The 23,589-nt window shown below is 40.8% G+C and overlaps 1 non-coding gene across 1 annotated transcript; it reads right to left on the bottom strand.

Annotated features, from left to right (window-relative positions):
* Positions 1–16,957: 16,957 nt before the first annotated feature.
* TRNAG-GCC (transfer RNA glycine (anticodon GCC)) lies at positions 16,958–17,029 on the bottom strand. The gene has a single exon. It is a non-coding gene; the product is annotated as a tRNA-Gly (tRNA).
* Positions 17,030–23,589: the final 6,560 nt, after the last annotated feature.

Raw genomic sequence — 23,589 nt, 5'->3', positions numbered from 1 at the left:
TGGTGGCTCAGATGGTAAAGAATCCTGCAATGTAAATCCTGCAGGTAAAGCTATCCTGCAATGAGGGAGACCTTGGTTTGATCCCTGGGTTGGGAACATCCCCTGAAGAAAGTCATGGCAACCCACTCCAGTGTTCTTGCTTGGAGAATCCCCATGGACAGAGGAGCCTGGTGGGCTGTAGTCCATGGGGTAGCAAAGGGTCAGACACTGCTGAGCGACTAAGCACAGCACAGGGTCTCATAAACACCTTGCATTACCCAGAATTTACCACCTGATACCTTAGAAATGAAAACTCACTTGGGATAACTTTCCTAAGAAGAAGTTCATTGTGCATTAAGCTTTTCATATTCCAGAAAGGAAACAAACCTTTAAGAGCCCCGTGTACCTAATTAACTACAGCGAAGGCCGAGTCTGCCTAAGCATTCAGATCTCTCCTTTTCTCTCCTCACCTGATTCTCTTTCAGAGAAGGGGGAAATCAATGAAAAAGTAAACCCAAATGAGGTAGGATTCAATAGTAAATGAAATGTGTTAATGAGGGGTATTTTTTTAGAGGAACAAAATTATTACAGTTCTTCCTTATTAAAAAGCTTGCATTTAAGTTGAAATAGTGTCCATGCTTAATGAAAACTGTCTTAGTGTCCTGCATGTCACAGTGAATATATACAAGCATACAAAGATATTCACCTTGGAACCTTATGTGTTTTCTAAGAGTAGTGACATTATCAATTCTTTTATGTAGGTTCAGAAACAGGGCCTTGTGCTCTTTCTTACCCACAAAGGAATATGCTGATGCGGTTCATTTTCCTGATGTGCTAGGAGGAAAAAACAGATGAAGCCTCTCTTAGGCTGTCTCAGGTCTTCTGTGCCAGGGCCATGTCCTTCACAACGTTTACACATGGATTCCATGTATCTTATTGTGAATTGTCAACATAACCTTTCCATCAGTTGGAAACTCCTTATGCTTGCAGAAAAGGTGAGGTATAACAATCATTTCTCACCCTTTCCTTTCAAAAGAAATAGCCCCACAGCTGCAAAATTCATTCCTGCACAACTATAAGCCCATAATATTCTTGATTGGTTTGGTAGATTGATCTGCTGACAGACCATAATAGAGGGAAACATTGATTAATTGATCTGTTACTGGCTTGTAAGGCTCTATATGGCAATAAGAATATGTGGTATGCAGATTAGCTTTTAATTATTTTTATTTAGGGGCCCATCAGATGAAATAGGTGACGAGGCAGTATCATCATTGATTTGTGGCACAGAAAGAAACAATTGACATTACATGCTGCAGACTTAGAATAGTTTACAATGTGTATTCGAGAAGTCTAGAATGCCTCTTTGGCCTGGAAGGCTGTGACCTGTGTACAATGCAAATTATGATAACTCGCATTTGTGCAAAGCATTGCAGTTTACAAATAATTTTTTCGTGCATTATCCCATTTGACCCTCACAACAAATCTGACTGATATGCTGGACAGATGTTATAATTCCCCTATTAGAAGCAAAGCAATTAAGGCCAAGAGATTCCACCCCCTGCCAAGTAATTTACCCTATTTTGGTCTCCAGAGTACAGACAGCAAAGGAGAGTTGGAAATTATTTAGTGGATTCTGGTTGGTCCAACATATTTAAGGCATTAATCACCACACCAAGCAATATCATACTATCAACACTATTTCTTAGTATGAAATGTGCTGAAATAGAACCTGCCATTGTAATGTGAAGTATATTACATGGATTTGAGTGTGCTAAAAGGAGAGTGATCCTTCAATTTGATTACTAAGTACAGAAAAAGCTCAAGATAAAATCCATTAACCAGCATTATTAAAGATTTTGCCACTATATTTACAAAACCCATGAAAAAAAGACATTACTGTAACATAGAATCAGGACAAAATTAGAGCGGATTTTTGACACTCAGGGAAACAGAGATTGAGTATGTAATATTAACATTGGACAACAACTTGTGAGCTATATGATCAAACGAGATTTACTGAGTCTTCCCAGGTGGCACTAGTGGTAAAGAATCTGCTTGCCAGTGCAGGAGGCATAAGAGATACGAGTTCAATAGCTGGGTCAGGAAGATTCCTGGAGGAGGGTGCGGCAATCCACTTCAGTATTCTGGCCTGGAAAATCTCCACAGATAGGGGAGCCTGGCAGGCTACAGTCCATAGGGTCGCAAAGAGTGAGACACAACTAAAGAGACTTAGCAATATAATACAGTCTCATGTGTCCAGAAGTAAGCCAAGTGCTGTGGGAGTTTGAAAAAAGCTCCCTGCCCACAGAATTCACAATCTAGTTTGGCATCAATTAATTTATGTATATCCCATTCCTTAGTAAGTAGTGACAAGTTGGGAGCATATGGAATGATAGCTGCTCTAATAATATTAAAGGTGATAACAAGCAGAAGTAGAGACAGTTTTTCCTGCTCCACTTTTTTGGGCTAATTTGTCAGAGCATCATAGCTTGAACAAAAGACATGTCATTAGGAGGCTGTACTAAGAAAGCAATATTCTCATCCTTCTTAAAAAGCAATATTTTCATCCTTTTTAATGTCAGTCTGCAAGCCAAAGTGACAACTGATAACTGTTCAATGAAAGGTCAGAAAACAAGCATACCACTGGATTTGTTTAGGACTTACCTTATCTTTCTCCGATAAACCTTAAGTCTCATAACCTGAGGCTCTTCACGTTTTACTCAACTGCAGTTGAAGATGATTATAATGATTTTTTTCCTTCATGCCTTTCCCACTGAAATGGCTACATGGTTTTCAAAGACAAGGACAATTTCCAAAGGTGGATGAATTTCCTTTTCACTAGAAAATACGTAGTTTTTCTTTTTATAGGAACTGAAAAAGATTAATAATAGGGGTGGTTCAGAAATAAGAATGCCTTTGAAAGTGAAAGAGACAAAAGAAGCCATGGCAGGGAAGGGAGATTTGACAGGACTGTGATATCCAGGCTGTCCAGGGAATCAAGTGTAGCTGGAAGTGTAATTATAGTTTTGCTTCCCCAGGGGAATAATTAAGGGATTAGTGGTCCCAGGGAGGACAAAGACAGTCTCAATAGAGTAATAAAACTCTTTCTTCAATACCAACAGACATTGATAAATAGCTCCCACAAAAGATAAGACTTTGTTCTAAATCCTAGTATCCCTGGCCCCAGTACCTCCTCTCTATACCTCCGCTCACCTTTAGATGTGGCTGAGGTTCCTGCTCTCCTTTCCCTCCACCCCAGGGCTCTTCCATCTTTCCTCTGGTTGTGTCCAGATGATTCTTCCTGGTTTTGCTTGTGTCCCCATTTGTCCTGAAGGAAGTTTGGAACTATGACTCACAGAGGGACTAGATGGCCAGCTAGGAGCACAGCAATGCCGTGATGAGATTGTTTGAGAGTGGAGAGACCTGGTCAGAGCCACTGAGGAAACGAAAAGCTTCAGGGACAACAGAGCATGGTTTCTAGCTCACCCATTTGGTACGAATCTTTGGGTAGGGCTGATGGGTTAGGTTAGTCACTCAGTCTTGTCCGACTCTTTTCGATCCCATGTATTGTGGCTCACCAGGCTCCTCTGTGGAATTCTCCAGGCAAGAATACTGGAGTGGGTTGCCATTTCCTTCTCCAGGGGACATTTCTGACCCAGGGATCAAACCCGGGCCTCCTGCATTGCAGGCAGATTCTTTACCATCTGAGCTACCAGGGATCCTTACCAGGGCTGATGGGAGCTATCAGCAAAGGCCTGAAATTCAGTATAGAAAACCAGTGGAAAGGTTATGTCTCCCAGTAATGGCCAAATAGCATGTATTAATCTAATTCTTCTTTTGACCACTGTAATAGACTTTCTCTATATATTTATATATATCTCCAAAAACTAGCAAGAACTGCAGGGGATTTAATCCTTGAAAGAAGGAAACTGCTGCACCGGGTGGAATCCACATACATAAGGCTCTTCTCCAGAAGTCACTCTTCTGGTCCTCATGAGGCCTATGGGAGACGCACAGAGGTATTGACCTGAAAAATTAGAAGGCCAAGTTTGGGATGCTGAGGTGGATGGAAATTGAGGCAAAATATCTCTGAAAGGAAGGAAACTAACAGTCTTGAAAATTTACCTAATTAGATTTCAGAAATTTCTATAAAGCCTACAACTTTCAAAACATGGCAGAATTACCAAGAGAAAACAAGAGGAAAAGAATGGAACAGAATAGAATCTAGAAATAGAACCAGTGAGCTTCCCTGGTAACTCAATGGTAAAGAATCCACCTGCCATGCAGGAGGAGTTGAAGGAGATGTGGGTTCGATCCCTTGGTTGGAAAGATCCCCTGGAGGAGGAAATGGCAACCCACTCCAATATTTTTGCCTGGGAAATCCCATGGACAGAAGAACCTGGCAGGCTACAGTCCATTGGGTCATAAAGAGTTGAATACAACTTAACAACTAAACAGCAACAAATATATGGTCAATAGATTTTTTTTTTTTTTTTTAACCAAGGAACAAATTAGGTTAAGATAGAGATTTTTCTTTTTCAGTGAGAGTACTGGAACAACTGGGTAAACATATGAAAAAAAAATTAACCTTGATCTCTACTTCATATTCTACACAAAAATGAATCAGAGATAAACTGCAGGTCTAAATATAACTTCTAAAACTATAAGGCTTCTAGAAGAAATCATATGAAAATATCTTTGTGACCTAGGAAGAGGCAAAGATAGATAATTTATTTATCAATATAGACTTGTGGATTTTTATCTTACTCAATTATTTATAATTTATTAAACCAATATTTAATTTGATGCTCAGTTGTCAGATTTGACCAGAGGGAGCCCCTCACACTGAATCCTATGTCCTTTTGATAGGTCATCATTATTTTTGAGCACATCTGACACAGAACAATGTCTATCTAGGCTTATTTTGTTCTTTCCTCCCCAAGCTCTAGAATCAGCTATTTCTCCAAGGAGATTTTATTCTTTTTTATTGGGAATGCTATAGATCTAGGCCGTTACTTTGCCCACATGAACAGATGTACTTGATTTTGTAGTCAGTGGGACAATGGATATCAATATCCATTGGAAGATAGACATGAAGGATGCTTACCATCCTCCAAGTTCACTTGGAATGTGAATCTCTCCCTGGAAGGAGTTCTTAGTTTCACTTGAGACAAGGCAAGCCTATCTAAAATAAGAGAGAACTCTAAGAGGAATATGTTTTCATGCTCGATGTGTAACCATGGGATTCCAGAAGACAGGCATTGTAGGGCTTGCCAAAGAGTATCAACTTTGGGATTGGAGAGCATGGTATGATCAAAGGCTATAGAGAATATAGTGCCCTCTGGAGGCAGCCAGGAGATTAGACTGGTGGATAAATAATGGAGAAGGTTGAACAAAGTGCAGGGAATAATTTTAACAGAGAGATGTGAGAATTTTGTTAGAGAGCCAACTGGACTTAACCCCATCCAGCTTCCCTCCACCCAAGTATAAGTCTTGATCAGAGAGGAGATAATGGGTTATTCTAGCAAAATCAATTGTTTAGCTAGAGATCTGAGGCACACAAAGAAGAAAATAGAGAAACTCCCTACTTGCTATCCTTCCAAAGACAGCTCTTTCCAGGTTAGGAGCTGAATGCTTAATACTGGACATAGCAATTATTAGGCATAAATATGCTAAAGGGGAAACTGAGGGTAGAGAATCAGTCTTCTTCAACTACTTAAATCTTACTTCTTATTTTTTTCTAACCTAGGAGAGAAATCAACAGGTTAGGCAAGGCATTGTCTATATTCAGTGAAGCAAAAATCAGGAGTTAGCTTATATGTGGCCCATTGATCTCAGCTTTATGATTAACATCTGAGGAAAAGAGAGATGCACAGACAGAAAAGGGGGCAAATAATCTGCTTACACCTGGACCTGTGTATCTGACCTACTGGAACACACCACACCACCTGGTGGTTATTTTGTTTGTTTTTGTTGTCATTTTTTAAAAATTGCAGTATAATTGCTTCACAATGTTGTGTTAGTTTGTGCTGTACAGCTATGTGAATCAGTTATAAGTATACATATATTCCCTCCCTCTCGTGTCTCCCTCCGTCCCCCTTGCCCACTCCATCCCTCTAAGACGTCACAGAGCACTGCTGCCTGTGGCCTAGGGAACTCAGCTTGGTGGTTGTTATTTGAAGGTGCATGCTGCATCCTGGAGAACACTCACTAGTCTCACAGCATCATCTCCAAGGTGGTGCCCCAGCAGCACTTTCAAAAGGTCATTCCATTGCTCTATCAGGCCTGCAGCCACTGTCAGGTGGGTCCCTTGTTATGAAATGACGTTATGGAGAATAAACGCTGTGTAAGCCCTGGATGGTGGTGCTTGGGAAAGTCCTTTGGGCAGGAAAGGCAAATCATTCTCTGAAATTGGGCACTCTCTCTAGGAGCATAAAGGGAATTTTACTCACTCAGTGAAGGCAGTGCAAGTTGTGATTTGAGAAAGGCTGAGCCCCAACAATCCCAGTAATAAATTTTGAGGGTGGATGTAGCAGGAGCAGGAGCATGCCAGGGACTGCATCAGTCAGATCACTGGATGGCAGACAGCAAGACCCCTGCAGCAAGTGCCGGTGAGGGCTCCACAGAGAACGGGTGATACGGAGCAGGAATTTCCCTGCCGGAGAAAGAAAGACCCACCATTCTCCTGTGGTCAAAGGCAAGGCTATTCTTAGTATTGTTATTGTTTTTCTTTGTCATGTGCTTTGATTGTTCTCTTCTGTAAGGTTTTTTTGGGGGGATGAATTAGAAACATGGGCTTCCCTGGTAGTTCAGATGGTAAAGAATCCACCTGCAATGAGGGAGACCTGAGTTTGATCTCTGGTTTGGGAAGATGCCTGGGAGAAGGGAATGGCTACCCATGCCAGAATTCTTGCCTGGAGAATTCCATGGACAGAGGAGCCTAGTGGGCTATGGTCCATGGGATGGCAAAGAGTCAGACACAATTGAATGACTTTCACTCACCCACTCAGAAATGTGGGTGACACAAGGGGCTCTTACATTCAAGTTCAGCTTTGGTGGTGTTGGTGGTTGGGGTATGGGTGATGTTGGTGTGGCTTCAGGGGTGGTGTGTAGATTCAGAGACAGCTGGCCCATCTTACTTGTACTTTAGTTTCCAGAGTTTGCAAAATCACATGGAAATTGAACAGATGTTATTTGGTGATGTTGAAAGGTCTGATTATAACACAAATATTTTCAGAAGGAACATGGGAAATGTCAAAAATTGTCAGTTCAGTGAATATCTCCTGGTGATAATGTTTTCCAGCAGTAAATTTCCACTGGTTCTCTCTCTCATTGTCAGTTGAACAAAGCACTTGCATGCTTTGCTGGTTTCTAACTAATGAGTTGGTTTTGCTCCTTTAAAACAGTCATATATAATAGAGAGTATCTATTGAGTCAATAAACCTTTAATCAGAACTGTCCTAATAACAAACTGCACAGCATCACATGAAATAAGGTTAAAGGTTCCAAACTTGAATCATATTTCTGGCTTTGAATTTTTCCACAGGCAAATAAGAATGATAAAAGGGATTATGTCATATTTATTGTGCCCAAGGAAGTACAAAGATATTTGTTTCACAGTTCCTTCTTCTTAGAATTTGAAAGTAAAATAGTCCCCAAATAATTTTTTCAGTTCAGTTCAGTTCAGCCACTCAGTCGTGTCTGACTCTTTGCGACCCCATGAATCGCAGCACGCCAGGTGTCCATCACCAACTCCCGGAGTTCACTCAGACTCACGTCCATCGAGTCAGTGATGCCATCCAGCCATCTCATCCTCTGTTGTCCCCTTCTCCTCCTGCCCCCAATCCCTCCCAGCATCAGAGTCTTTTCCAATGAGTCAACTCTTTGCATGAGGTGGCCAAAGTACTGGAGTTTCAGCTTTATCATCATTCCTTCCAAAGAAATCCCAGGGCTGATTTTTAATGATATTTAAATGTGGAATTTTCAGTACTGGGAATGGTAGGGTCCAAGTCCTACTCTTTTTCAAATTCTGGTCAGTAAATTAATTCCTCATGACTTCTATGGTTTCTGATTATTATAGTAATATTTTTATAATGAGCACACTGGTATCTTGTTAAAGAATTTTCTTTAGGAAATGAATATTTTTCTATTTTCTCAAGCATTGGTATTTGTTAAGCAAAGTTGTCTGCCTTCTGCAGTCTGTCTTTATGACATGAAGGATTTGAAAAGTTTGTTGGCTCTGATGGTATTCTACTCTTACAAGCTACCTAGAGATTTTCTATTTCACACGTTGCTTTGCTTAAGCATCAGTATCAAAGTTTGTGTTATCATCTTCCTGCTACTGGCACTCCACTCAGTCTCTTTTAGACAGATGTTCTTTTTTATTTTTATTTTTTAGCTTTGTTGGGTCTTAGCTGTGGCATGTGGGATATAGTTCTCTGACCAGGAATCGAACCCAGGCCCCTGCCTTGGAAGCATGAGGTCTTCACCAGCGGACCATCAGGGGAAGTCCCGGGCAGATGTTCTTCTAATAGTCCTTATGTGTTTAAACCAGCTCAATGACACAGTCGTTGACAAGAGGGAAAGTGGGTCAGGTCAGAATAGCCCTAACAGAGGTCCCGTGGCTGTTTCCTCCTCTCTGGTCCTCCCCTAGCTCCCAAATTTCTTCCAGTCTTGAAATGACCTACTGTACATAATCATTCTCCTCTCTAGTCTCTTTCCTCTCCTTTATTCCCTGTACTTGCTACAAGAACTAGCTTTTCCAAGTCCAATTCTAACCAGAAATCTCTAATGCCTCTGAGAAATGTATCTTAATATTTCTGTATTTTCAAATATATTTTGATATTGTCTGAATGATGCTTTCCTGGGAGAAGGCTGACTGGAAGAGCAAAAATGAGCCAAGGGTGTTACCTGAGCATTCCTTAGCTTGGCGCATTGGTCTTTCTGTTCTTTGAATGAGATGGAATTCCAGAAATTCAAGGCCATGTTTAACAGTACATAAGCTCTTAAAAGATGATGGAAGCCCACCTCTGATAAGCTAGTTAGAGAAGATCCACATAGGAGGCACCACAAAAAAACCAAGTCCAAGTGCTGTCCTAGAGCTACACGTGAAAAAGTTGAACCTCTTTGAAGGGTGGAACCAGTTGTAGAATCTCTGTGTGAATGCACTTCAAATAAATTTCACGAATAAAAAGAAATGGTTTAAGAGCTGGAGGTCAGCTTTCCTGGGCTAAGATCAGAGAAATCTCTAGTAGTGGTAAAGGAGAAAACCGTAGGGTAAGTAGAGGGGTAATCTGGTGGCAAAGAACTGCCTGTCTTTGGAGCCAGAATAGAAGTGCCTCACCCACAGGAGCAGAGGTACGAGGACTGAGTGGCCGGGGTCATTTCAGAGCTGAAGTATAGCTTTGAACCTGGGTCTTAGAGTAAAGCCTGAAAGAAGTTGAGCTGAGTTCTGGCAGGGGAAACAGGGGAAACAGTGGCTGACTTTATTTTTCTGGGCTCCAAAATCACTGCAGATGGTGATTGCAGCCATGAAATTAAAAGATGCTTACTCCTTGGAAGGAAAGTTATGACCAACCTAGACAGCATATTAAAAAGCAGAGACATTACTTTGCCAACAAAGGTCCATCTACTAAAGGCTATGGTTTTCCAGTAGTCATGTATGGATGTGAGAGTTAGACTATGAAGAAAGCTGAGCACTGAAGAATTGATGCTTTTGAACTGTGGTGTTGGAGAAGACTCTTGAGAGTCCCTTGGACTGCAAGGAGATCCAGTCCATCCTAAAGGAGATCAGTCCTGGGTGTTCATTGGAAGGACTGATGTTGAAGGTAAAATTCCAATACTTTGGCCACCTGATGCGAAGAGCTGACTCATTTGAAAAGACCCTGATGCTGGGAAAGATTGAGGGCAGGAGGAGAAGGGGACAACAGAGGATGAGATGTTTGGATGGCATCACCAACTCAATGGACATGGGTTTGGGTGGACTCCGGGAGTTGGTGATAGACAGGGAGGCCTGGCGTGCTGTGGTTCATGGGGTCACAAAGAGTCGGACACGACTGAGTGACTGAACTGAACTGAACTGGGATCTAGAAATATGACCTTATTTACAAGTAGGGTCTTTGCAGATGTGACTAATTTTTTAAAGTCTTTATTGAATTTGTTACAATATTGTTTGTATTTCATGTTTTGGTTTTTTTGGCTGCGAGGCATATGGGATCTTAGCTCTCCAAACAAGGATTGAACTGGCATCCCCTGAATTGGAAGGAGAAGTCCTTTTTAAAAACAAATTATGTATTTATTTGGCTGCCTTGGGTCTTAGTTGTGGCGTGCGGGATCTCTGTTGCCTCATGAGGGATCTTTCGTTGTGGAACTCTGTAGCTGTGGTGCTCTGCCCCCAGAGCTCGAGGGCTCAGGATTGCGGGGTGCAGGCTCTTGCTGTGAGGCATGTGGGATCTTAGTTCCCCAACCACGGATAAACCTCGCATCTCCTGTATTGCAAGACAGATTCCCAATCACTGGACCACCAGGGAGGTCCCACAGATGCAATTAATTAAGATGAGGTCATACTAGATTGGGCTTCCCAGGTGGTGCTCATAGTAACGAACCTGCCTGCCAATGCAGGAGACGTAAGAGACGCCAGTTTAATCCCTGGATCTGGAATATCCCCTGGAAGAGGGCATGGCAACTCACTTAAGTATTCTTGCCTGGAGAATCTTGTGGAACGAGCAGGCTACCATCCTAGGGTCGCAAAGGGTCAGACACGACTGAAGCAACTTAGCACGCATACTAGATTAGGGTGGGCCCTGAGTTCCAATGACTGGTGTTTTTATAGAAGGCCATGTGAACACACAGGGACATAGATACATAGAGAAGAAAGTCACACGATGACAGAAACAGAGATTAAAGTGATGTGTCAGTAAGTCAAGAAATGCCAAAGAGAGTCAGAAACTGGCAGAAGTTAGGAGGAAGCAAGGAGGCTCAAGCTTCTCTAGAACTTTCAGAGAGAGCAGGGCCCTGCTGACCCCTTGACTCTGCACTTGTGGCCTCTTGAATCGTGAATGAATAAACCTCTTTTCTCAAAAATATTTTGAAAAAATTGTGGTAAAACACATGAGATCCACCCTCTTAACAAATTTTTAAGTGTATAATGTATATCAGATCTGTGGAGCTTTTTCATTTTGCATGACTGAAACTCTATATGATTTGAATAGAAACTTTCTGTTTTCCCTTCCTTCCAGTCCCTGGTAGCTATAATTCTACTTTGTGTTTCTATGAATTTAAATATTTTAGATACCTCATGTTTGTGGAATCAAGGCAGTATTTGTTCTTCTGTAGCTGGTTTTTATTACACTTAACACAATGTCCTCAAGATTCATGTTTTACTCTGGAACAGGATTTCCTTCTTTTTTTATGGCTGGATATTATTCTGTTTTATGTATACACCAATCTCTCTTTATCTATTCATCCATAGATGGATATTTAAATTATTTCTACCTCTTGGCTATTGTGAACAATGATGCCGTGAGCATAAAAGTGCAAATAACATCTTTGAGATTTTTATTTCAATTATTTTGAATATATACCCAGAGGTGGGATTGCTGGATGATTTGTTCGTTCTATTTTTAACTTCTTGAGAAAGCTCCATATTGTTTTCCATAGTGGTTGCACCATTTTACATTCCCACTGAGAGTGCACAAAGGTTCCAACTTTTCCACATCTTCAGGCCAACACTTCTATCTCTTGTCATGTTGGTACCTGCCATTTTAATAGCTGTGACGTAATATCTCATTGGGATTTTGATTTGCATTTCCCTAATGGATAGTGATGATGAGCATTTCTTCATCAGCCATTTTATGTCTTTGGAGAAATGTCTATTCAGATCTTCTGCCCATTTGTTAAATTGGATTATTTGTGTTTTGCTGAGTTGTAAGAATTCTTTATGCGTTTTGGATATTAACCCCTTATCAGATATATGGTTTGCAAATACTTTCTCCCAGTCTGTAAGCTGCTTATCTCTGTTATTTTAAGCCCTCTAGTTTGTAGCCATTTGTAACAGCACATTGTAATTTTCAACCCTGGGAAACTAATACAGTATGGAAAATAATTTCAATTATGTAAAATGACTCTATGTTCTATAGGAAAAAAATACATAAGGGAAATAGATCAAACTGTTCTTAGTTCTTATTCCTGAATGTGGAAATAAAGGTGATTTCCATTTTCTCCTTTGCAACCTTTTGTATCTTCCAAGTTATTTGAAATGAGAATCCATTGCTTTCTTTTAGAAAATAAACAATATCTGTTTTAACCTAAACTTCATAAAAATCTTCAAAGATATTTTGAAAGTCCGTCATATAGTAAATACTTACTGAATATCTATGATTTACTTGGCATTGTTCCAAATGCTGGATTGAGACAGAGTTCCTATCCTCAAACTGTCTACATTCACGTATGAGGAAATAGACCAAATGTAGTATAAATCAATAAAATAATTGTAGAATAGACCAAATGTAGACTAAATCAATAAAATAATTTTTGGACATGTGAGAACTAAGTAGAAGATAAAATGAGAGAACGTAATAGAGAGGGTCTAGAGTGGTAAAGGAACTGAAACTGATTATTTTATTGAGATCTCAGTGAAGTGAGGGCAGGAGCTATGGTGAGGTTCTGGAAGCAGAAGAAATAGTGAGTACAAAGGCCCTGAGATGGGAAGGAGCTGGTATGTCTAAGGAACAGAAAGAATCCATTGCAGCTGGAGTGGAGTGATTGAGGAGGGAGGGGGGAGGGAGACATGTAGGGCAGGTCTCATGGGCATGTAGGCTGCAGCAGAGGTCTCCACGGTCAAGGTGTGGCCCAGTCCTGGTGAGGAGTCTGGGCTGTAGTGTGGTGGCAATGGGAAGTCCATTGGAGGGTTTTGATCAGGGAAGTGTAATGTATTGATAATTGCATAGAGATTCACTCTGGCCATTGTGTGGAGGACATACTTTGTGTGTGTCTCTGTGTGAGGGTGTTCAAAAAGTAAAGGTCAGTCTAGGCAGTTTAAACAGAAAGGAATGAATCAAAGAAGCCTCTGGAGCTCACAGAAACTCTGAGAGGGCCAGAGAATTTAATTTGGAGACTGCACAAGCATACCATTCTTCAGTGACATGCTGGCTACTCCAGTGGGGACCCTACTGGGCCTCAGGGACACAGGCTCTACAGCTTGCATTTGAATTCTAGACCCAGGATTTAGGAAAAGACATCCAGCTTTTCCTAAGCTAACGTGGATTCTAATCTGAAGCAAACCACTGATCCAGTTTAGGATTTCTTTAGCTAAGAAACTCAGGAATCCAGTTATTTTTTTCTCCTTCTTTGAAAAGGATTGCTTTAATGAAAAATTTCCAGTTGCTTCCAGTTTTCCTAAACCATTTTAGATTCTTCCATTTATATCAATTTTATTTTTGAAATATTTGATCTTTTTCAGACTGCCTGCTTTTTACTGAGTAACATTTAGGGAGAAACGTATATGTTTTTTCCTTCTGAATTTGTTCTCTTTAATAAAAGTTTCATACAAAACTTAGAGGTTAAGAAACCTCTAAGAATAATCTGACATAATCTACTGATGGTTAGATAAGCTGATCCAGCTTTCCAAAGTGGGTCAAGTGCTATATTTCTAAAAATTCAGAGCTGAGATCAACTCATACAATTACATACTCCAGAAACAAGAGTAAGAAAGTGGAGGGTTTCTACAGCCTATATAGAAGCCTGTTTCTTTCTCTCTTACACGCACACACACACAGACATACATGCATATATCTCACCTAGAATTCTTTGCTTGGTGTAGTGGAAAGACTGTAGGACTTAGAGGCTAGTTCCAACTTTCTTCTACCTACAAACCTTTAGAATGGCCTTGAGTAGGTCATTTCTCTTTTGTTCCTTTTTATTCTCAACCACAATGGATTGTTGAAAGCTACCTTAACCCTAAAGGAGATTAGTCCTGTGTGTTCAATGGAAGGACTGATGTTGAAACTGAAACTCCAATACTTTGGCCACCTGGTGCAAAGAGCTGACTCATTTGAAAAGACCCTGATGCTGGGAAAGGTTGAAGGCAGGAGAAGGGGACGACAGAGGATGAGATGGTTGGATGGCATCACTGACTCAATGGACATGGGTTTGGGTGGACTCCGGGAGTTGGTGACTCAGGGAGGCCTGGTGTGCTGCAGTTCATGGGGTCGCAAAGAGTTGGACACGACTGAGTGAGTGAACTGAACTGACTGAAGAGAGATCATGAATTTTGAAGAGCTTGGTAGCTCTAATTTCTCTTCCTATTAAGCTATGGGTTCTTGGTAGGCATATTCTCAGCGTTTCTAGCATCTACATACAAGGGTAGGAGTCATGTTCAAGCCAAATCAACTGTAGTGCTGTTGCCTGTCTGCATGGAGTTACCTTTCCTGTGGGTCCTGGAACCGACTGTTGGAGACGCCTTAATGTGCAATGAAGCTCTTTCGTCATGTCAATGTACCCATGTTACATCTGTTTCGTGGACTCTGTTGATCATAAAACTGGTTTTTCTTATTTGGGATGATAACTGGTAACTGACTCTTCACTCCCTTTCCCCTGTTTCTCTAATCTGATGGGCTGGTGAGACATCATTTATTTGCAAGTTTCCATTAGAAGCAGTCTAGGAGGCCAGACTTGTGAATCACAACAGAGTGGAAGGTGCCCAGGGACTTCTGATGGGAAACTGAAAAGAACAAATTTGAAAGCCATAGTGTTTTTTGCTCTTCACTCTGAAGTTATCCAAATTAGCTGAGTGGGTGAATATTTAATGTTACCACAGCACATATGTAATTTGTCCTGTCTGCTTTTAATCTTTATACCAATTTTATAATCTTAATAACATTTTAATTAAAAATAAATGAGCTGAATACTCCAATGGAACATTTTAAATGGAGACTATCAGGTTGGAAGCCCAAGCTCAGCTGGAGAGACAAACAAAATGAAAATATTTAAAAAATATATGTAGCTGAGATATCTCTCCCCATCTGCTCACAGATCATAGTATTTCAATGACCAAGGCATCCTAAAAGTATTAAAGGCAGGTCCAAACTCACAAAGAGAAGGAGATCCAGACCACCTTTCATTTTGGAGACTGTTCCTTGAATGTACATATTCCCTTCTCCCTTTGGTCATTAATCTCCCAGGGCTTATTGGCTTAGAGAACTTTCATTTTTCAAAAAAAACATTTATTTTGGGGAGCATTTGGGTCTTTAGTTGTGGTGTGTGTTCTCTCAAGTTGTGGCACACAGGCTCTAGACCGTGCAGGGTCAGTAGTTACAGCTCAAGGGCTTAGTTGCCCCATGGCATGTGGGATCTTTTTTCCTTGATCAGGGATTGAACCCACGTCCCCTGCTTTGGAAGGTGGATTCTTAACCACTGGACCACCAGGGAAGTCCTTAAGACGCTTTCTGTCCTAGGCAGAAATTTGAGGTGGCTCACTCAGACTCAGACCTTTCCCTGTTATCTAGTAAGTACGAAAGTCATATGCCTTTCACCAAATTCATAATATATATATATATATATATATATATATATGACTGTATATAAATGAATAATGCCCTGTACTTTCTAGAGAAGTTTACTTTCAAAAAAATGCCATTGGTTTCAACACATGTCTAAAGAAATTTCAAATAGTCTCAGAAAAAAAGTACACAATGGAAGGAGTGTGAGTGGAGATGCTTTTGAACTCAAGACCTCAGTGTCCTAGAATTTCTGGGGCAGTTCTGGTTTCAAATAGGTCATGTCATTGTCCATAGAATGTTTTAATATTTGTTTGAAATACATGACCAATCAGCCACAATGTATGTGCCTCAGTCCCTAATCACTGCATTTTAAAATTACACCATTATAGGGAATCTCTGGTGGTCCAGTGGTTAGGACTCTGCATTTTCACTCTCAGGACCCTTAGATTCTATATGCTCTGCATCACGCCCCTCCCCTCCCCGCTGCCAAAAAAAAAGCTCAGTTATTAAAAAAAATTACACTATTGTTAAAGTTTTGGACTATAGTTTTGCAGAAAACAATATTTATACTTTTAGAATCTCATTGACAGTGGGGTTGGGTTTTTATTCATAGTCTACTTCTTCATTATATCTTAGGATTCTACTAGAATTGTTAAGCACAAAGGAAAAATGACCATCAAATTAAGAACTGAAACAAAGCTGAATTATTGATTGCTTGGCAAAATCCCATCAGTCAGCTACGAGGACAGTGAGTCTCTTCAAGTGGAAACTAACAGGGCACCAAAGGAGGAATCACATTGAATATGTCAGGCAGGATTCTGAGTTCAGGGCTCTCACTGCCTCCCATGCAGAGACACCATTTCTTTATAAATGATTACTTTCAGGTTTCAGGGGACTTGATGCTGTTGCTGTTCAGTCAGGTCTGACTCTATGTGACCTCATGGACTCCAAAACACCAAACTTCCTTGTCATTCACTATCTCCCGGAGTTCGCTCAAACTCATATCCTTTGAGTTAGTGATGCCATCCAACCATATTCCGGGAGATCAGATTTCCAGCCAGTTTGAGGTGAGTTCTGTAAGATATCAGTTGTCTAAAGTCGTGCATCAGACATGCTTGTTGTGTTGCCCATGTCTGAGGCTTAGGACGGTTGCTTTTGGTTTCTCTTCTTGATGAAATAGGTGTTGAAACAAGAAGTCATTATGACAGTGGACATTAAAAAAAGTTTTAAGGCTTTGAATTAAACAGTAATAGGGACTGTTTATTTGCACTCATTTATTTACTTATTCATTCTTTTTCATAAGTATTTGTCAAGTTCCTACCACATGCCTGCTATTGCTGAATGATAAAAAGTGAAGTTGCTTAGTCGTGTCTGACTCTTTGCGACCCCATGGACTGTAACCTATCAGGCTCCTCCAACCATGGGATTTTCCAGGCAAGAATGCTGGAGTGGGTTGCCTTTTCCTTCTTCAGGGGATCTTCCCGACCCAGGGATTGAACCTGGGTCTCCTGCATGGCAGGCAGACGCTTTACCGTCTGAGCCACCAGGGAAGCTAGTGATAGGGATGAAGGATAGGGATGACAGATATAAGCCAGATGTCACATGAGACCAATTTTCTATCCTAAGGACTCTGAGAAATCTAATGTCTTCTGCAGGGTTTGTATTTACTGGTTACTCAGAACTGAAACCTGCAGCTTACTGTCAACCTGAGCATGACTTTACTACTCAACACTCTTCATTAATCAGACTTTATTTTTTCTGGGAAATTCTTATCCAGGAAGATGTCTGTCTCATGGACTTTCTGAAATCCATTTATTTCAATAATGAACTACCCAAGTAGCCTTCATCAAGGTAAACAGCTTCCTCACTAGAACAATGGATTTATTCAACTGGGTTTATCAAAGGACTGTTTATTCTTCAAGATTTCCTTTAAAACCTTGTTCTCTCTGTGTCTGCCGATTCTAAACTATTACATCACAAATTTCACTCAATTCTCCATTTACATTAAAGGACTCATCTTAAATCAGACGCTTATCTTTCCTTTGTACTCTCTTTAAAGATGTTGTTAAGAGTCTGTCAAGGTAATGACCTCCTTTATTGGGAGGAGCAATAAACTTGGCTTTGCTTAATATATAAAATTTTTGTGGGCTTTTTGGGTAGTTGGAAATCAGAAGCTCAGCTGTTAAAGAATCTATCTGCAATGCAGGAGATCCTGGTTCAATTCCTGGGTTGGGAAATTCCCCTGGAGAAGGGATAGGCTACCCACTCTAGCATTCTTGGGCTTTCCTGTTGGCTCAGACCATAAAGAATCTGCCTGCTATGTGGGAGATCTGGGTTCAATCCCTGGGTTGGGAAGATCCCCTGGAGGAGGGCATGGCAACCCACGCCAGTATTATTGCCTGGAGAATCCCAATGGACAGAGGAGCCTGGCTGGCTACAGTCCATAGAGTCACAAAGAGTCAGACACAACTGAGCGACTAAGCAGACACACACACAAGGATTATATCCTCAAGGTGGATCTGGGTTTAGTTTTTAATCTCATTGAAATTTTATGTATCACCATCTATTCTCATCTCTCATCTGCTCTATGCTGACAAGACATAAAATTGTCTCCCTTTCTCACTTTCCAAAATCCCTCAATCCCCAAGTTTGACCAACACAAAATCCATTTGTGCAAAGCATTTACTATTCTGGTGACATAAATGGCACATGAAAAGTGAAAGTGAAGTGAAAGTGTTAGTTGCTCAGTCATAGTTGACTCTCTGTGACGCCATGGACCGTAGTCCACCAGGCTCCTCTGTCTATGGAATTCTGCAGGCAAGAATACTGGAGTGGATAGCCATTTCCTTCTCCAGGGGATCTCCTTGATCCAGGGATTGGACTTGCATCTCCTGCATTGCTGGCAGATTCTTTGCCATCTGAGCCACCAGGGAAGCCCTAAAGGGGTACATATATATCAGCAATGACAACTTAAAATTGAACATTAGACAATATTGTCTTTGAGAGTCCTTCAACCTCCTCACCTTCTAGACCAATGCTACTCAAAGTGGTGGACTCATCAATTCACCATGAGGTAAATCTTGGAATTGAGAGTCAGCATTTACAACAATTGAGCAGGGATGATGGAAAACTATCTTCCTCCAAAAAATACCACACTCCAACAAGAAAAAACTTAAAAAAAAAAAAAACCCAAACCCTGTCCCTCACCACAGAGAGTTTGAGAAATATCCTCCAGAATCTCCAGCTTTTGATTTAGTGGGATAACCCCACCACCCTTATGCAATCCTGGGAAACTCAGTTCTCCTTACTGTGTTATGTAGAGTGATTTACAGTATTTCCTGTTCCTCTGCTTTGGATTTACTTCTGAATATGTGGAGATGCATCTAAGGCATTCTACTAAACAATGGTTGTGTACTCTAGTTCCCACCATGAAAGAGCACAAAAGAATTGGATGCAGTCTTGGAATTTTAGTCTTGTCTTTTCTCTCTCTACAAGAATCTCTGAGAAAGAGAATTGCTGTTTTTGGTTGATCACTAAGTCAAGTCTGATTCTTTTGTGACTCCATGGACTGTGGCCCACTAGGCTCCCCTATCCATGGGATTTCCCCCAGGGAATGGATTGCTATTTATTTCTCCAAGGGATCTTCCTGACCCAAAGATCAAACCCAAGTTTCCTGCTTGGCAGGTGAATTTTTTTACCACTGAGCCACCAGGGAAGCCTGAGAAAAAGAATAGAGCACATCATAAGTCCTTTCTATCTAATAGAACTATGGCATTTTTCCTAATGGATACAAGTTGGTATAGTCAGCTTTGGTTTAAATGTTTTTTGTCCCATTATGTCATAGTAAATTAAATGAAGGCAAAAGAGGAGAGTGAAAAAGTTGGCTTAAAACTCAACATTCAGAAAACTAAGATCATGGCATCTGGTCCCATCACTTCATGGGAAATAGATGGGGAAACAGTGGAAACAGTGTCAGGCTTTATTTTTGGGGGGTCCAAAATCATTGCAGATGGTGACTGCAGCCATAAAATTAAAAGACGCTTACTCCTTGGAAGAAAAGTTATGACCAACCTAGATAGCATATTGAAAAGCAGAGACATTACTTTGCCAACAAAGGTTTGTCTAGTCAAGGCTATGGCTTTTCCAGTGGTCATATATGGATGTGAGAGTTGGACTGTGAAGAAAGCTGAGCACCAAAGAATTGATGCTTTTGAACTGTGGTGTTGGAGAAGACTCTTGAGAGTCCCTTGGACTGCAAGGAGATCCAACCAGGCCATTCTGAAGGAGATCAGCTCTGGGATTTCTTTGGAAGGAATGATGCTAAAGCTGAAACTCCAGTACTTTGGCCACCTCATGCGAAGAGTTGACTCATTGGGAAAGACTCTGATGTTGGGAGGGATTGGGGGCAGGAGGAGAAGGGGATGACAGAGGATGAGATGGCTGGATGGCATCACTGACTCGATGGACGTGAGTCTGAGTGAACTCTGGGAGTTGGTGATGGACAGGGAGGCCTGGTGTGCTGCGATTCATGGGGTCGCAAAGAGCCGGACACGACTGAGCAACTGAACTGAACTGAACTGAAATTAGATATTGTCTCTGACTTTAAATCACAATGGTATGCTCACTCACCTAGAGCCAGAAATCCTGGAATGTGAAGTCAAGTGGGCCTTAGAAAGCATCACTATGAACAAAGCTAGTGGAGTTGATGGAATTCCAGTTGAGCTATTTCAAATCCTGAAAGATGATGCTGTGAAAGTGCTGCACTCAATATGCCAGCAAATTTGGAAAACTCAGCAGTGGCCACAGGACTGGAAAAGGTCAGTTTTCATTCCAATCCCAAAGAAAGGCAATGCTAAAGAATGCTCAAACTACTGCACAATTACACTCATCTCACACGCTAGTAAAGTGATGCTTAAAATTCTCCAATCCAGGCTTCAGCAATATGTGAACCGTGAACTTCTTGATGTTCAAGCTGGTTTTAGAAAAGGCAGAGGGACCAGAGATCAAATTGCCAACATCTGCTGGATCATTGAAAAAGCAAGAGAGTTCCAGAAAAACATCTATTTCTGCTTTGTTGACTATGCCAAAGCCTTTGTGTGGATCACAATAAACTATGGAAAATTCTGAAAGAGATGGGATTACCAGACCATCTGACCTGCCTCTTGAGAAATTTGTATGCAGGTCAGGAAGCAACAGTTAGAACTGGACATGGAACAACAGACTGCTTCCAAATAGGAAAAGGAGTAAATCAAGGCTGTATATTGTCACCCTGCTTATTTAACTTATATGCAGAGTACATCACGAGAAGTGCTGGGCTGGATGAAGCACAAGCTGGAATCAAGATTGCTGGGAGAAATATCAATAACCTCAGATATGCAGATGACATCACCTGTATGGCAGAAAGTGAAGAAGAACTAAAGAGCCTCTTGATGAAAGTGAAAGAGGAGAGTGAAAAAGTTGGCTTAAAGCTCAACATTCAGAAAACTAAGATCATGGCATCCTGTCCCATCACTTCATGGCAAATAGATGGGAACCAGTGGTTGACTTTATTTTTCTGGGCTCCAAAATCACTGCAGATGGTGACTGCAGCCATGAAATTAAAAGACACTTACTCCTTGGAAGGAAAGTTATGACCAACCTAGACAGCATATTAAAAAGCAGAGACATTATTTTGTCAACAAAGTTCCATCTAGTCAAGGCTATGGTTTTTCCAGTGGTCATGTATGGATGTCAGAGTTGGACTATAAAGACAGCTGAGCACTGAAGAATTGATGCTTTTGAACTGTGGTGTTGGAGAAGACTCTTGAGAGTCCATTGGACTGCAAGGAGATACATCCAGTCCATTCTGAAGGAGATCAGTCCTGGGTGTTCATTGGCAGGACTGATGTTGAAGCTGAAACTCCAATACTTTGGACACCTGATGGGAAGAGCTGACTCATTTGAAAAGATCCTGATGCTGGGAAAGATTGAGGTCAGGAGGAGAAGGGGATGAGAGAGGATGAAATGTTTGGATGGCTTTACCGACTCAATGGACATGCGTTTGGGTGGACTCCAGGAGTTGGTGATGAACAGGGAGGCCTGGCGTGCTGTGGTTCATGTGGTTGCAAAGAGTCGGACATGACTGAGCAACTGAACTGAACTGAACTCACTTTAAAGAACTCATCATTTTGTGAAGAAGTAGGCAGGTAAGCACATCATGGTAGCATTGCAAGGAAAGTACAGAGAGAGCTCCCAAGTGTCAGAGGGATCCTGAGGGTGGAGGCCCAAGTGTGCCTGGAGATTCAGGGGACACACTGCTTTATATCACTGATAAGATGAATGAATGAAACATGGTGGATGAAATGTTGCTATGCCATGGATATAAAATAGGATTCACGCTATTTCCCTTCTCCAGATGACTGTAGTTTACCCTCTAGTGGCACCAATATGCAGTCGAGATAATACTGAGAGTGGAGGGATGGCAGGAGTTTCATGGTTACAGAAACTAAAAGGCATTTAATTGAATTTCCAACAGATGGGGAATAATGAAATCATTTATTATCATTTCACAATGAGTTAATTCATAGGTAAACCTCCAATGATCAAATGGTTTTATCCAGCCTCCTGCTAAAGATTTAATATTTTCGTCTGATTCAACTCTGTTATTTCCTGGCTCAATTTAGTGATTAACGTGGCATAAAAGTAACAATTTCTTGATTATTAAAATCCTATTTGCTGTACATTATAAATAGAATCTATTTTAAAGCCATTACTAAATAAATAGTCTGTAATAATAAACGAACATGGAACAATCATCTTCTAAAACCTTAATGACAAGTTTATCAGAGAATTTTAATTCAAAACAGTATCACAAAAATAAACTCAGCTGCTAATTTTTTCACAACTTTTTGATGTTGAATAATACATCAAATAGCTCACTTTGCCAATAGCAGTCTATGGCATTTCCTCCTAAATTTCATGAGCAAAACAGGGCACTTGCACATAGAATGATTAGGAGTTCTAACTATGGTGATCCTGAAGTGGTTTAGCCAGGAGCTCAGTTAAAACCATCAATAGCTTCCCAATGTCCAAATTCAGGGCTAACTCTTACCTTGTATTTCTGACCTTGTGAAATGCTCATTTATGAGAGTAAGTATGAAACATTTGATCATGAATCAGCATCCTCAAACTAGTCCCATGGAACTGGCCTTTCCCCTGGAAGAAACATATGGGGGTGTTATCCAATGGCACACATTTTCACAGGTTCACATTATTTATTTCTAAAATTATCTATTTCATTTGAGACAAAGAACACATAGAGTTAAAAAATGTTAATCATATCACCATTCAGAGGTGGTCACAGTCAACAGTTTGATGTACATTCTTTTTGATCTATGTCTGTTTATCACATACTGTATATCTAAATGTCAAAGAAGAAATGCAAATATTTAGATATACTTTTCTGAATGTGCTCCTTTGTCTTTTACTTTTATTAACTTATTTTGGGTGACTTCAAGTGTTCTATATTCCTGGTGGGATTAGATCAGAAAACATAGCTTGATCCTATGATAATCAAAGTTTCCTACCTAATTTTCTTTTCCAGAAATACTTGCACACAAGGTACAGACCACATATCACATAGAGCAGACAAAAAAACTTATCATGAACTTGTCATTTAATCAGTATGCTTCAGTATCACAATTTTATGTCCTTACACACTATTTCATTTGGGGTCATTTTAGGGAGAACCATCTTGGTTTCAAGAAATACCCTTGCTCAAGGCTCCTCAATGAAAAAGTGCTTCATTGCAGTGATACATGTGGGCTGGTGCCGGACCCTTAAATGGCTGTGGCCATTTAAGGCAGCCCTAGGACAGTTGCTTCTCTCTGCACATCTGTTGCATTCTCTTCTTTTTACTACCAGCGTCCTTCCTAATAACTTTTGTCTCTGTTATGTGATGACCGTCTCTGCCTAGATTAATGCACTGTGGGAACGCTTAACCCATCGTTTTGGTTCTGTCTCTGTAACCAACAGCTCTAGTCTCTTGATTTGCTGTTGTCTGTGCTCATCACTTTATGCCTGACCATTCAGTCCGTTCACCTCTGGCAGGGTGAGGTCAGGTTCACATGGT

The sequence above is a fragment of the Bos indicus genome, chromosome 5, assembly GCF_029378745.1.
Source record: "Bos indicus isolate NIAB-ARS_2022 breed Sahiwal x Tharparkar chromosome 5, NIAB-ARS_B.indTharparkar_mat_pri_1.0, whole genome shotgun sequence".
Classification (NCBI taxonomy): domain Eukaryota; kingdom Metazoa; phylum Chordata; class Mammalia; order Artiodactyla; family Bovidae; genus Bos; species Bos indicus.
This window is presented reverse-complemented; position numbering and strand designations above follow the sequence as displayed.